Source organism: Sapajus apella, unplaced genomic scaffold, assembly GCF_009761245.1.
Source record: "Sapajus apella isolate SASKATOON/1434 unplaced genomic scaffold, GSC_monkey_1.0 scaffold70, whole genome shotgun sequence".
NCBI lineage: Eukaryota > Metazoa > Chordata > Mammalia > Primates > Cebidae > Sapajus > Sapajus apella.
Window position 1 is genome coordinate 10,464,619 of NW_022437010.1, and position 13,261 is coordinate 10,477,879.

The following is a 13,261-nucleotide window of genomic DNA, read 5'->3' on the forward strand; positions in this document are numbered from 1 at the left end:
GGAAAAAAAAAAAAAAATCAATTGAAGCATCATTTCCCTCCCTGATCAGCTTCTCCTGGAGTCAGTGCCTCTCTCTGGCTTTGGCAAGTGTCCATGGTGTAGCTCCTGTGATCCGCTTCATTGTTTAGCTCTGATGAGCATGCGGACATTGGCTGTCCATCTCCTCCTCTTGACAGGGGCTTCATGGCCATCATCCTTGGCTCCCTTGTGCTCACCAGAGTTCCTGATGCAAAATAGACATGTTGGTATTTACTGCAGAAAGGAACTGGGAAAGGTGATAAACAGGAATGGATGCTCGGCACTTCCAGACACCTCATAGGCTCCTGGCAAACACTGCACAATTGATCTTTGAATAACACAAGGGGCAGGGACGCCACTGATCCCAGTGCTGTTGACCCCTCAAAAACTTAACTACTCACAGCCTACTGTTGACTGAAGCCTTATACACAACATCAACAGTGGTTTAACACATATTGTGCATGTTGTATGCATTATGTCCTATATTCTTACAATGAAGTAAGTTAGGGAAAAGAAAATGTTATTAAGAAAATCAGAAGGAAGAAAAAATATTAACTACTCACGAAATGAAAGTGGATTATTATAAAGGTCTTCATCCTTGTCGTCTTCACATTGAGTAGGCTGAGAAGGAGGAGAAAGAAGAAGGGTAAGTTTTGCTCTCTCAGGTGTGGCAGAGAAAGAAGAAAATCCACATGTGAGTGGACCCTTGCAGCTCAAACCCATGTTGCCCAATGGTCAACTGTACTTGTAAAATACACAAGACCTGGGATATGAAGAGCCCAGGGAGGAAAATATATCAGAGTGGCCAATAAGAACATTTGTATAGGGCTTTGTAGTTAAAATGAATTTTCCCATCTTCTCTGCCCAATAATCTCATGAGGTAGACAGGGCATACATCATCCCCGCTGGGCAAATGTAGAAACCGTGGCTCTGTGAGTTTAAGTGATTAACAGAAGGTTATAGGTTTATGCATTCTAGAGACAGATGAGGAACACTGGTTTTCAATGGTGATCTGGAACTTTTTCCTTAATACCTTAGAGGTGACTTCTTTTTCTGTATAATTTGAAAAGACACAAGAAGAAGTCATTTTTAACTTACCAATACATAGCAACCTAATATGTGTCTCCTAGTAGAACCTATACTACAGAGAAAGCCACACCAGACAGAAACTTAGTTAAAACTCTTAACAGTGGCTTTGCTTTATAAATCATTGATGACTCTGAAACCCTGTGATACTATCAGCTGTGATCATAAGCTTACCTGGAAAGGTCGGGATTTGGGCTGGGTGCAGTGTCCCATGCCTGTAATCCCAGCACTTTGGGAGGCCGAGGCGGGTGGATCGTGAGGTCAGGAATTCAAGACCAGCCTGACCAACATGGTAAAACGCTGTCTCTACTAAAAATAAAAAAATTATCCAGAGGTGGTGGTGCACACCTGTAATCCCAGCTACTCAGGAGACTGAGGCAGGACAATTGCTTGAACCTGGGAGGCAGATGTTGCAGTGAGCCGAGATCACACCATTGCACTCCAGTGCTCCAGCCTGGGTGACAGAGCCAAGCTTTGTCTCGAAAAAAAAAGGTGGAGGCTTGCTTTGAGGTGCTCAGACCTGATCACCTTCCAGGGATGCAGGTGGCCAAGAGGCAACGCGGCATGGCTAGGGGTGGGACAGAGTCAAATCAAAGATGCTTCCCGTACCTGAATGGACTCACGTACATTTCACCGCAGTGCTGTCTCCTTGGTGGGGAGTCCATGGAGAAAAATCTTTTGAGGCTACATCACTTGGTTGGACTGGAGCATGGCTACAAAGACTGAATTATCTGGGCCAGTTCCCAACCTCTGCACTTCACAGATTTATTTATCTACCAAAGTATTGACAGACTGCCACAGAGAGAACTTCAGCAGCCTCAAAACCACCTCCAGGTGTCTTGCAGAGCTGTCACAATTCACATCAGCATACTGCACTAACAAAAAAGATGTGAAGAACCAGGGAATTGAATACACAGGGGTCTCGGGCCTATAAGGTATGCTGAGAGATCTGTGGAAACAGACATGGGTGCTGCATACACACTCTGCCCATTACAGCCTCCAGAGATGATGCTGGCTGGGAGGTACCTGCACTCACTTGTACTCATAGAGGCCAATGGATACTTTCAATGTAAACCTGGAATTGTCTTTTCATTTCAAGAGCAAACATGAAAAACAATGGTTTCAAGACAGTGAGCCTACCATGAAATAGTTACTGTGTCTTATAATTTGGTTTTGTTGAATTTAATGAAAAGTCCAGGAAGACAGCACAATTGATGTCAAAATGCTGAAGCTTGAGGTCAGGAACCATGAAACCCTTTTGTGGGTCCATCAAAGATGGGAAGCCAGAATCTTCCAATGACGTGGAAACCACAGATTGCTCACCAACGGAGTCCCCTACAGAGGGGCTTTTAGGATGTCAGCAGTAGGACCAGGAACTTTTTCTCATAAACGAACAGAATTTGTGTGCTTCTAGTCACTCATTTGTCAATTTATAGTGAATTCTTACTGAACATGTCAGGCACGATACTTTGCATCAGAAATATTACAGCCAATGACGAACGGCCCCTGCTTTAGACTGGGCGTGACGATGGCTTTTTGGTCAATGGGGCCAAAGGAGCCCTGACCACCGACAAGGCAGAGGCGGGGTTCCCAGTGCAGAACTCCCGACCCTACGGCTGCCAGCAGCCATCTCTGCAGAAGGGACTAGAAGCTGCTTCCTGCGTGCACAGGTTGGCGAGCCAGTGGGAAGCTCCTGTTGTTTGCACCTCTGGCTCCAGAGACGGCATGAAGGAGGTGCCACCGAGCCCGAGTCCAGGGCAGGAGCCCAGAGGCCGGGATGGGAAGAGGGTGTAGAGTAGCGGTCAGTGCCCATGCTTTCGAGTCAGCACCTGTGTTCCCATCTCAGCATTCCCATTTACTATGTCTACAGTTAGGAGACTTGGCGCAACTGGATTATCTTTCCTGAATCTTAGTTGTTCTGGCTATGAAACAGTCTAAGCCTGATACCTGGCTCCTGAGTCTAAGCACACTGCTGGGGATCATGTGTGGAAAGCACTTGCACAGCACCTGGTCGTGACACAATTTCCTTGGCTTTGTCCTAGCCGCGGCCCCCACTGGGACTCCCTGCCACAGTGCCCTCATCTAGGGGATCCCCCGCAACAGGACCTTTGCATGGCCTGAGCTTGGCTTCAGCATGCTGAATTATAACTCATTAGTTCACATGTGTGCCTCCTGCCTATTCCAAGAACAGCTCCAACCTGGAATCGCAGCTTGTGCGTATCTGCATTCCTAGTGCATATCATCTATTCCCAACATGTAATAAGTGTACAATACACATTTTGAGTCAAATACTTATTTAATGAAGGAAAGTTATGAGTCATAAAGTTTTCTCGGAATTTTTTATGAACGCAATGGGCTAACATAAATAAATGAGAAATCTGCAACATTGAACATTTTCCTTTCAAGATCTTAACTACTACCCCAGTTCTGACCATGTGGGCCAGGAGACACAAAAGGACTCGCTCCTGTTTTTCCTTTTAGGTAAAAATCATTTCTCATACTTTCTCAGTGAGACTGTGATAATAGAGACAGCAGTGATGTCAGAATATTCTGGAAGAATGGAAAGCACAGCACAGTTTCAGCTTGGCACGCTGAAATCATTCTGGGATTTTCCCAACACATTCATCAATAAAGACCCATGCAAATTAGGATCCTGGAACTGCATAACAAAATAAGTCCTAAAGTCATGCAGGTGACGTGGTGCTTCTGATGCTGGGGGGAGCCCGACGGAGTAGGTAGCAGTGACCAGGATCTCGAACCACTGCTGTCCTCTTGTGGCCTGGCAGATGATGTGCTGCTGCCCGCCAATTCAGTTCAGGCAGAAACTGGAGCTCCCAGGGCCACCCTCCTCATGCTCCAAAAGCTGCAGTGGAAATTGAGCTTATTTTTCCAAAGAACAGATAATAAGAAAGAACTGTCTGTTTAATGCATTGCCTAGGATGAATGTGACCTACTGAAACTGGGTTATGAAAAGACAAAAATAGCTGTGCCTGTCGGGAAAGAAGAAGGCTACATGCCGGAGTGGAATTTACCCAGACCCTTGGTCTTGGTAGAAGGGTAGTGTTCTTTCACTGAGGCATGGACACCTTGGGGCCAATGGCACTGTGCGACAGAGGGCACCCCTGCCGATGTGACACAAGGGGTCCTGTCTCAGCCTCAGCACCGAATGGGAGGGGCCCTGAGTGAGAAGAGCACCCGTTAGATGATGGGAGGGGCTCTGAGTGAAAAGAACACCCATGAGATGATGGGAGGGGCTCCCAGTGAGAAGGGCACCCATGAGATGATGGGAGGGGCTCCCAGTGAGAAGGGCACCCATGAGATGATGGGAGGGGCTCCAAGTGAGAAAGGCACCCAGGAGATGATGGGAGGGGCCCGAGTGAGAAGGGCGCTGATGAGCTGAGTGGCATTTTGCTCCAGCTGTCATGAGGATCTCAGAACAGCCGAAGTGCTTGTAGGTAATAGCACTTATAGAAAGTCATTTGGAAAATCTCACCTTTATGCCTTCTTTTTACAGCCTGCTACTGACTGCAAATTGCTTGCAGGGGAACATGGTTGTAACCCCACCGTTTTTGTCCATTTGGGCTATAATAACACAATACCTTGGCCTGGCTGACTTAGGACAACAAAAATTTGTTTCTGATGGTTCTGCATGGGGAAAGTCCAAGATCAAGGCAGATTTGGTGTCTGGTCAGGAACTGTTCCTCCTAGACAGTGCTTTCTCACTGTGTCCTCATGTGGCAGAGAAAGGACACTCGCTTTCTGGGGGCTCCTATAAAGACATGAACCCCATTCATGAGGGCTCCACCTTCATGAACTCATCAATCTAAATTACCTCCAACAGACCCCCATCTCATAATTCCATCACATAAGGGGGTAGGGTTTCAACCTATGCATTTGAGGAGATGTGAACATTCAGTTAATAGCCCACACCAAAGGCTTTCTTAAAGGTACAAGAATATTCATCTCCTTTAACTTCTCTGGTCTCTCAGGCAATGCAGTATGTTTATTCCAGAGAGAGTGCTGTGTGAAAAGGCCACCTGGCCATGGAAATTATAGTCACGCATCCATTGATGATAAAAATACTTTCTGAAAATCGACTTAGCTTGCCCTACCCTTGAAGAATATCAAGGTGTTATGAAACAGACTGTGGCTAAACAGCTAAAGGGGGTCCTTACACTGTAACCTGCCACTCCTCAACAGGTGGATTCTGTCCCCCGGGAAGGGTCGGTACCTTGCACAGGGTTTGAGCTCATAGATTCGCACTTTGGCTTGACTTAGCAGATACGCATATAAAGCCGCACTGCAGGATCTTGATAGAGGAGATCAGGGATGCCACTTTTCCAGGCTGCAGTGGGGATGGCTGTCAGACCACTTACTGTGCGTCGGGGCTGCAGCCCTCACATCTGAGTGATGACGTGGAATTCAGGTCACCTCCAAATCTGACCCACATCCACAAAAAAGGAGCAGCTTGGATGCCATAAGCATTTGCTACCAATAACATATTATGACAACAGAAAAGCTTATTAGAGACTTTTATTTTCCTCATTTTAATATTGATCTTTAAACTGCCCGGTGAAGGAAGTGAAACAATTTTTTTTTCCTTTTGCCAGGTTCTGGAGAGATGGAGAGATCTGTCCAGATCTAGAGAAATAGTAAGTAGGCTCAGGGAGAAAGATGGTATAAAATCCCTGCCCTGCTAGTCTCCCAGTGCATGAGATCTGGTGAAACAGGTTTTTTATGGTAGAAAGCACAATATAAATAGTAAGATTTTTATGGTTAATTAAGCATTTCAAATAAATCAGGACACTCAGAGAAACGTTTTCCATTGCCCCACATACCAATAGATGTGTTTGTGTTTGTTTTGTTTTAATTCATTTCTGGCTTCTTTAAGAGATATTTAAGGTAGAAAGAAAATATAACTTCATCCTCAGTTTTCAAAACTCTGCAAGTTTATATTAATATAATGAATAGAAAAAGCTGGAGAAATGTGTAACTAGATCTTAAAAGAATGATGAAGATGCCATAAAAATGGTCCTGTTCACAACAGTTATCACCATGGATTCGGGCTACGGGAGCCCCGGACGCCCACCCCCAGTTCCTGCCTCACCCTCAGGCTACCTCGGTGTGCCCAGCAGGGGAGCAGCGGGACCGGATCTCTTTGCAGGCGCGCCAGCATCCATCTGTTTACTGCACGTTAATCCTGAATTTGGGGGGCGATCTGTTTGAAAGATGCTATTCCAAGGTGGCCCCCTTATGTGGTGGCCCAGGGATGATGACTCATGGCTTTGGTTTGGGCAGATCTGAAAGACCTATCGCTTATTTTGTCTACACGGAGGGAAGGTTACAATAAGCTGATGTCATTGTGACGGGCATTGGTCTGTTCCCGTTCGAAAGAATTCATTTTCAGCAGTGGGGGGTATGTGTTAGATCTTTGTTTATCTTGCAGCTGAATTCTCAGCCAGGTCCATGGAATTTTGATTTGCCAACTTGTGTGCAATAATCCAGAGTATTAAAGAATTCTTTTTTCTTCTTAATGCAAAAAAAAAAAAATCCTTTTTTAAAAAAATTCACAGAGGAGAAACAGAATTTAATTTTTGAATGTTTTCTTTAATATTTTCAAATATATGTGAAAGAGAGAGGGCTTTGGTGGCTTCAACAATTAAAAGAAATGCAGCATCTCTCATTAAAGATATTACATAAAATGTAAGAACAATACTAGAAATGCAAATACAACTAATTGAACAATTATTTTGATTTACTATAACTCTGTATAACTATATAATAAATTATTATTTTTAAAGAGTGCAGTAAATATATATATAGGAAACAGTAGAAATGATCATTATATAATATGTATTGAATGTTTCAGAACATTTTATTCTGGATAAATATGAGTTTAATATATCAGTAATATTTAAATATAGCATCATCAAATATAGCAAAACTAATATAATTCAAATATATTATAATATATAATAATTTATATATAATTATATATTATATCTATATATTCTATATAGTATATAGAATTGTATAATTATATATTTATTTATATATTTAATTTAAGATTTATTATGTATTAATATATAATAATATATACTATATAATTATATTGCATATTATATAATTAATATATATCAATATAAAAATAATTCCTTATTTAATATATAATTTAATTATATATGATTATATAATTATAAATGTATCATTATGTAATATATAGTTATATAATAAAATTTAAATATAGGTCAAATTAAATATAGTCGTATCAGTGCTTTGATAACAAACTAATTAAAAAAAAAACAAATCTCAGAGGTTTAAAATAAAAAAGAATATTTCTCTACCATATTTGGTGATCAGAATCAGTTACTACCTTCATGGCATTATATTTACTAACTATAGCCTAAATAATTTTATTTCATTTCAGAATTACTATTGTATTTCAACTTTCTTATTCAGAAACAATAAATTAGCATGGCAGAGATGGCTAATTACCTCCTTGTTTTGGAACATCAGTCTGGACATTCTCCATTTTCTTAATAACAAGACCTTAATTTTGTTAAAATTTATTTATTGAGGGCTAAGCACACCTATGTGGTCAGCTCTATTTTCTGCCTCTCTTGTAGTTCACAGTGGCCACATGATACAGTTCTGGCCAAGTGAGACTTCTGGGAAAGCCTTTACAAGTGAACACATTTGTTTAGATTGTCCTTTTTGCCCTTTGCCCCAGTCTTCCTTTGAGCCAGGAACGTGGATGTGATGGCTTGAGTGCCAGTAGCCAAGTTGCACACATAACACAAAGGCTCACACCCTGTGGACCTCGAATGGCTACAAAATCCCTAGAAAAGAGATTTAGAATGAGCTAGAATCCCTAATGACATTGGTTGCTTATTTTCTTCTTCATGTGACATGAATATGTATCTTCTATAACCATTTGTTATGGAATTTTCTGTTCAATACAGCCAAACACAATTTCCAAAATGATACAATTAAGATAAGGGATAAACTGCTGAGATGATAAAAACATTGTGTTCTTATTATATATTTCTTGTTCATGATTATTAAATATGCTCTGAAAATCTTGGATTGATGAAGGAGAAGGCTCAACATGAAATTTTACCTGCCATTGTGGGGCAATGTCCTCTACATTTAGTCTTTTTTCATACTTTTTAGGAAATACATACCATTAACAAAGGAAAATCGGGCAGATGATAGGTAGATAAATGATATGTAGGTAGATAGGCAGGTAAATAGATGATAAATAGCTTATAGATTAATGATAGATGATTGATAGATTGATAGCTAATAGATGATAAACAGGTAGATGATAGATAAATCATAGATAGACAGATGGTAGATAGATGATAGTGATAGAGAGAGACAGAGAGAGAATGTCTGCCAGAAGTCACCATTATTACGGATTTTATGTTTACCATTTTCTTGATATTCTATTTATGTATGTGTTCTTAAGCAATGTTGTTTAGTTTTGCATATATTTTATACGGATGAGATTATGCTGTTTGCATTCTTGTGTAACTTCTTTTTCACCCAACATTGTGTTTCTGAAGCTCATCCACATCAATCTGTTTGGCTATAATTTATTAATTTATTCATTTTTCACTGCCATGTGGCATTTGAAAGTATGAATATACCAAATATATTTATCCACTCTCTGTACATATTTGGGTTGTCATGTCCAGTTTGGAGTTTTTACAAAGAATATTGCTATGACCATTCTTTAAGTGTCTCCTGGAGCACATGTATGAGATTCTACCTAGTGTAAATATTTAGAGAGAGAATCGCTATGTTGCAGAATTGTCACTGGACTCTCACAAATTATTTTACAAAGGAATTTGTTCCAATTTACACTTCCACCAGCAACAGAGAAGACTTTCTGTTGTCCCATATGCTCATCAATAAGTATTCACCCTGCCCAGAGCAGCCTGCCAGGAGTAGGGGAAAAGCTGGCTGGATAGATAGACCCAGCTGCATCATTCATGAGACCAGAGTGATTTATGCACTCACGCCAGTTGTCAATCGATCTTATCAATTCATTCCACTGATTGGTCTTTCACTCTGGAGTCATGAAAAAATAGTATAGAAAAGAATTTCATGTAGTACACAGGCAAATACTGAATCACAAGTCGCAGATTCAAGTTTCTGGTTAATTTATTTTCATGGGTCTAATTTCCTTGACCTGTGCCGTAAGGATGTCAGACTTGATGGCTTCTGATGACCCCTGGTGGGGGTCTGCAGCTCTGAAATTTTCAAATACCTTCCTTCTATTTTACAAAGGAGAAGAGAGGCTTATATTTCACAAACTGTGAGACTTATTATGGTTCTGAAAATTTCTTACCACATAATCCCTTCATTTAGACTCTGAATCCGTCCAACTACTGGTTTAAAAATAGTAACTTTTACTTGAACTTGGCGACAGGCTTAAATTAAAACTCCTACTCAGTGGTGATGTGGTCATAAACCGTTGCTTACTCTGGAAACACTCGGCTTGCTAACTAACTTAAATTGTGCTTTTCAGGCTTACAATTCAACACACTTCCACATTTGAGGGGTGCTTCCTGCCTTCGGGTGACCTATGCTGCCAGTGACTCCAAAAAGGTCCCTGGGCTGGATCATACTCTGCCATTCCCATTTGAACTTTCTAATCCTTTTGAACAAAGGGCCTCAAATTTTCGTTTTGCACTGGGCCCTGCAAATTATGTAGCTGGTTCTGGGTGTTTTGTACTTAAGACCACCTCTATGCAGATTTCTCCATAAAACACAATCACAACAAGCCCAAAAGAAAGAGGTAAATTGTTTGTAAGACAAAATGAGCAATATTTTTGTTCTTCTTTCTCTCTTTTTTTCTTTTTTTAATTACAGTCCACATGCAGAAATGCTGCTTTGCAGAGTTTGCAAAAGACAGCTTTACCCTTCTCCTCACTCCTGCTCCAGAAAAAAGAGTTCTTCCATAGGTCTGTTCCTAGCCGCTTTAAAACAGCAATTCTGAGGTGGGTGGATCACAAGGTCAAGAGATCGAGACTATCCTGGCCAACATGATGAAACCCTGTCTTTACTAAAAATACAAAAATTAGCTGGGCATGGCAGCATGTGCCTGTAATCCCAGCTACTCAGGAGGCTGAGGCAGAAGAATCACTAGAACCCGGGAGGCAGAGGTAGCAGTGAGCTGAGATCATGCCGCTGCACTCCAGCCTGGGGGACAGAGGGGGAGACTTTAATTAAAAAAAAAAAAAAAAAAGCAATTCTAGCCAGGTGGCTCACACTTGTAACCCAGCCCTTTGGAAGATGGAGGCAGGAGGATTCCTTGAGACCAGGCGTGTGAGACAAGCCTGAGCAAGAAAGCAAGGTGCTGTCTCTACCAAAAGCAATTATTTAGCAAGACATGTTAGGTCTGTAGCCCCAGCTACTCAAGAGACTAAGATGGGAGGATGGCTTGAGTCCAGGAGATCGAGGCTGCAGTGAGCCATGATCATACCACTGCACTCCAGCCCAGGCAACAGAGTAAGACCCTGTGTCAAAAATACTTTTTTAAGAAGCCAGCAATTCCTGTCTGTCCCTACCCACGTACACATGCTTATGAGAAAGAAAGGGTAAAGGGAGGGGGGAGTTAGGGAGCTTACATCTATCATCCCCCCAACACACATGCTCACGTTCAATGCCACACACCAAGAGCTTTCTATCCATGGCATACTTGGGAATTTTCAGTATGCTTATCATCTGATGGACAGTTTATGAAAAGAGGGATTTCATTACTTCTTTTATAGAGCATTAAAGATTTTTTTAATGTTGCTTCAGTGCTTGTATACTGGGAAAGAAATCTCCAGTGTTTCTGAATTTGTTTTAGCTTCAATTTAAGACTATTCCACTAAATAAAATTCCTTAAAAGCTGCACGTCAGTGTGTTTTGACTTAAAAGAACACGGCAATTCTTTTGATTTTGTTAATATTCCAAAAATAAATATTTGACTCATAAAGGTTAAGGAAAATTCATTCTTGTTTACAGTGGCTGCACATGTCCTGTGCTTGTTCCAATTCTGGCAGCCAAGCAGCTGGCCCCTTCCACCGGAGCTCTCCGGCCAGCTGTGCCCAAGGTTGCTTGAAACCTGTTAAAAATCATTTATGAACATTCATATAGACAGGTGTTCTTGCATAAAGCAAAGCTGCCTTCTAAGAATCTAATAAGAAGGATCACACATGTAACTCCATAAAACAGTTGAAATTGAACACAGGTAATGAAACAAAAAGGACGCCCAGACAACCTTAACAATAGGTTACTTCTCTGCCAAATTGCCTTTTGCCTCCGTCTCCCGATGGGCTGGGCCCAGGACGTGGGATGTGCTCTGGCCCCGCCCAGGGGCACTCTCTGTTGGTCAGATTTCTATGCCAGGAACATCTGAGCCTGTAGAAAACACCTCCCTTAGCATTTGTGGGTGTTATCAAGTGTGTTAGGAGCTGGAGAAAGGGATGTCTCGTGTGGAAATGGCTCTAGTGCTCATTCACCTTGATAGGGGTATTTCATGGGGGCTTCTCCAGCTGCAGGATTGAAATCATCAGGAGAAGCAGCTCTCATTGCCACATCAGGACGCAGGCAGCGCCAGCACCTGCTGGACTCCAGCCAGCGGGTTAGAAACACGCAAACTCAGGTCGCTCCATGTGTTGTCAGATTGTTCCTCTGCAGGAACCATAAGCCACCACCCTTAAGCACAAGCTGAGAGTAAATATTTAGAAACTTTTCTAGCAAATTTTTAACTTTTTTATTTTGAAATAACTGCAAATTTACAGAAAAGTTGCAAAAGGGGTACAAAGAGCTTCCTTTCTTCTGTGTACTCTTCAGCAGGGCTCCCTGATTGTTAACATTTATCTCATTACGTTCACATTCTGTGTGTGAGGAGGGCGCTGGGTGGTGGTTGTGTACACAAGGGTGCTCCTGAAACATCCAATAAGTTGCTGATGTGACGCTGCATTATCTGTTATTATTAATTCTTCATTGTGTATTTCGTACACAAGGACATTTTCTCCATAACCTAAGTACAGCCATCAAAATCAAGGCATTTACATTGCTCTATATAGTCTCATCACATCTCCAACCCCCATTCAAGTTTCCCAAAAGGCACTGACAAGAATTTTCAAAGGTCCAAAGTGCAATTCAGGACCATACATTCACAACTCAAAACCCCTTCCATCCGAAACAGGTTCAAAGACTTTGTCTTTCACAATCTTGACTTTGTTTTTTGAATACAGGTCTTCCACTGGATAAAAACGCTCCTTGGTTTGGACTTGTCACTTTGTCATCTGTGCATTTTGGGCAAGAATTCCTTGGAAATGACACTATGCTCTTCTCAGTGTACCACATCTGTGGGCGCTGTGTTAGGCTGTTCTTGTGTTGCTATAAACACCTGAGGCAGGGTGTGGTGGCTTGTGCCTATAATCACAGCACTTTGGGAGGCCAAGGCAGGCGGATCACCTGAGGTTACGTGTTCAAGACCAACCTGGCCAACATGCTGAAACCTCGCCTCTACTAAAAACACAAAAATTAGCTGGGCATGGTGGTGGGCACCTGTAATCCCAGCTACTCGGGAGGCGGCTGAGGCAGGAGAATCACTGGAACCGGGGAGGCAGAGGTTGCAGTGAGCCAAGTTTGCACCAATGCACTCCAGTCTGGGCAACAAGAGTGAGACTCTGTCTTAAAAAAAAAAAAAAAAAAAAAAAAAAAACTGAGACTGGGTAATTTATAAAGAAGTGATTTAACTGACTCCTGGTTCTATAGGCTGTACAAGAAGCATGATGCTGGCATCTCTCACCTTCTGTGGAGACCTCAAGAATCTTCCAGTCATGGCAGGCATCTCACATGACAGGAGCAGAAGCAAAGAGAGAGAGTTTGGAGGGAGATGCCACACACCTTTAAATGATCACATCTCTTGAACTCAGAGCAAGAACTCAGTTATCACCAAGGAGATGACCCAAGCCATTCATGGAGGGATCGGCCCCCATGATCCAAACACCCCCCACTGGGCCCCACCTCCAACATGGGGACTCCATTTCAACATGAGATTTGGGCAGGGTTAACATCCAAACTGTACCAGGCACCCAAGGTTAGTGTGTCCTATTGGTAGGTGAAGTTAATCATGTGGTTTAGAGGT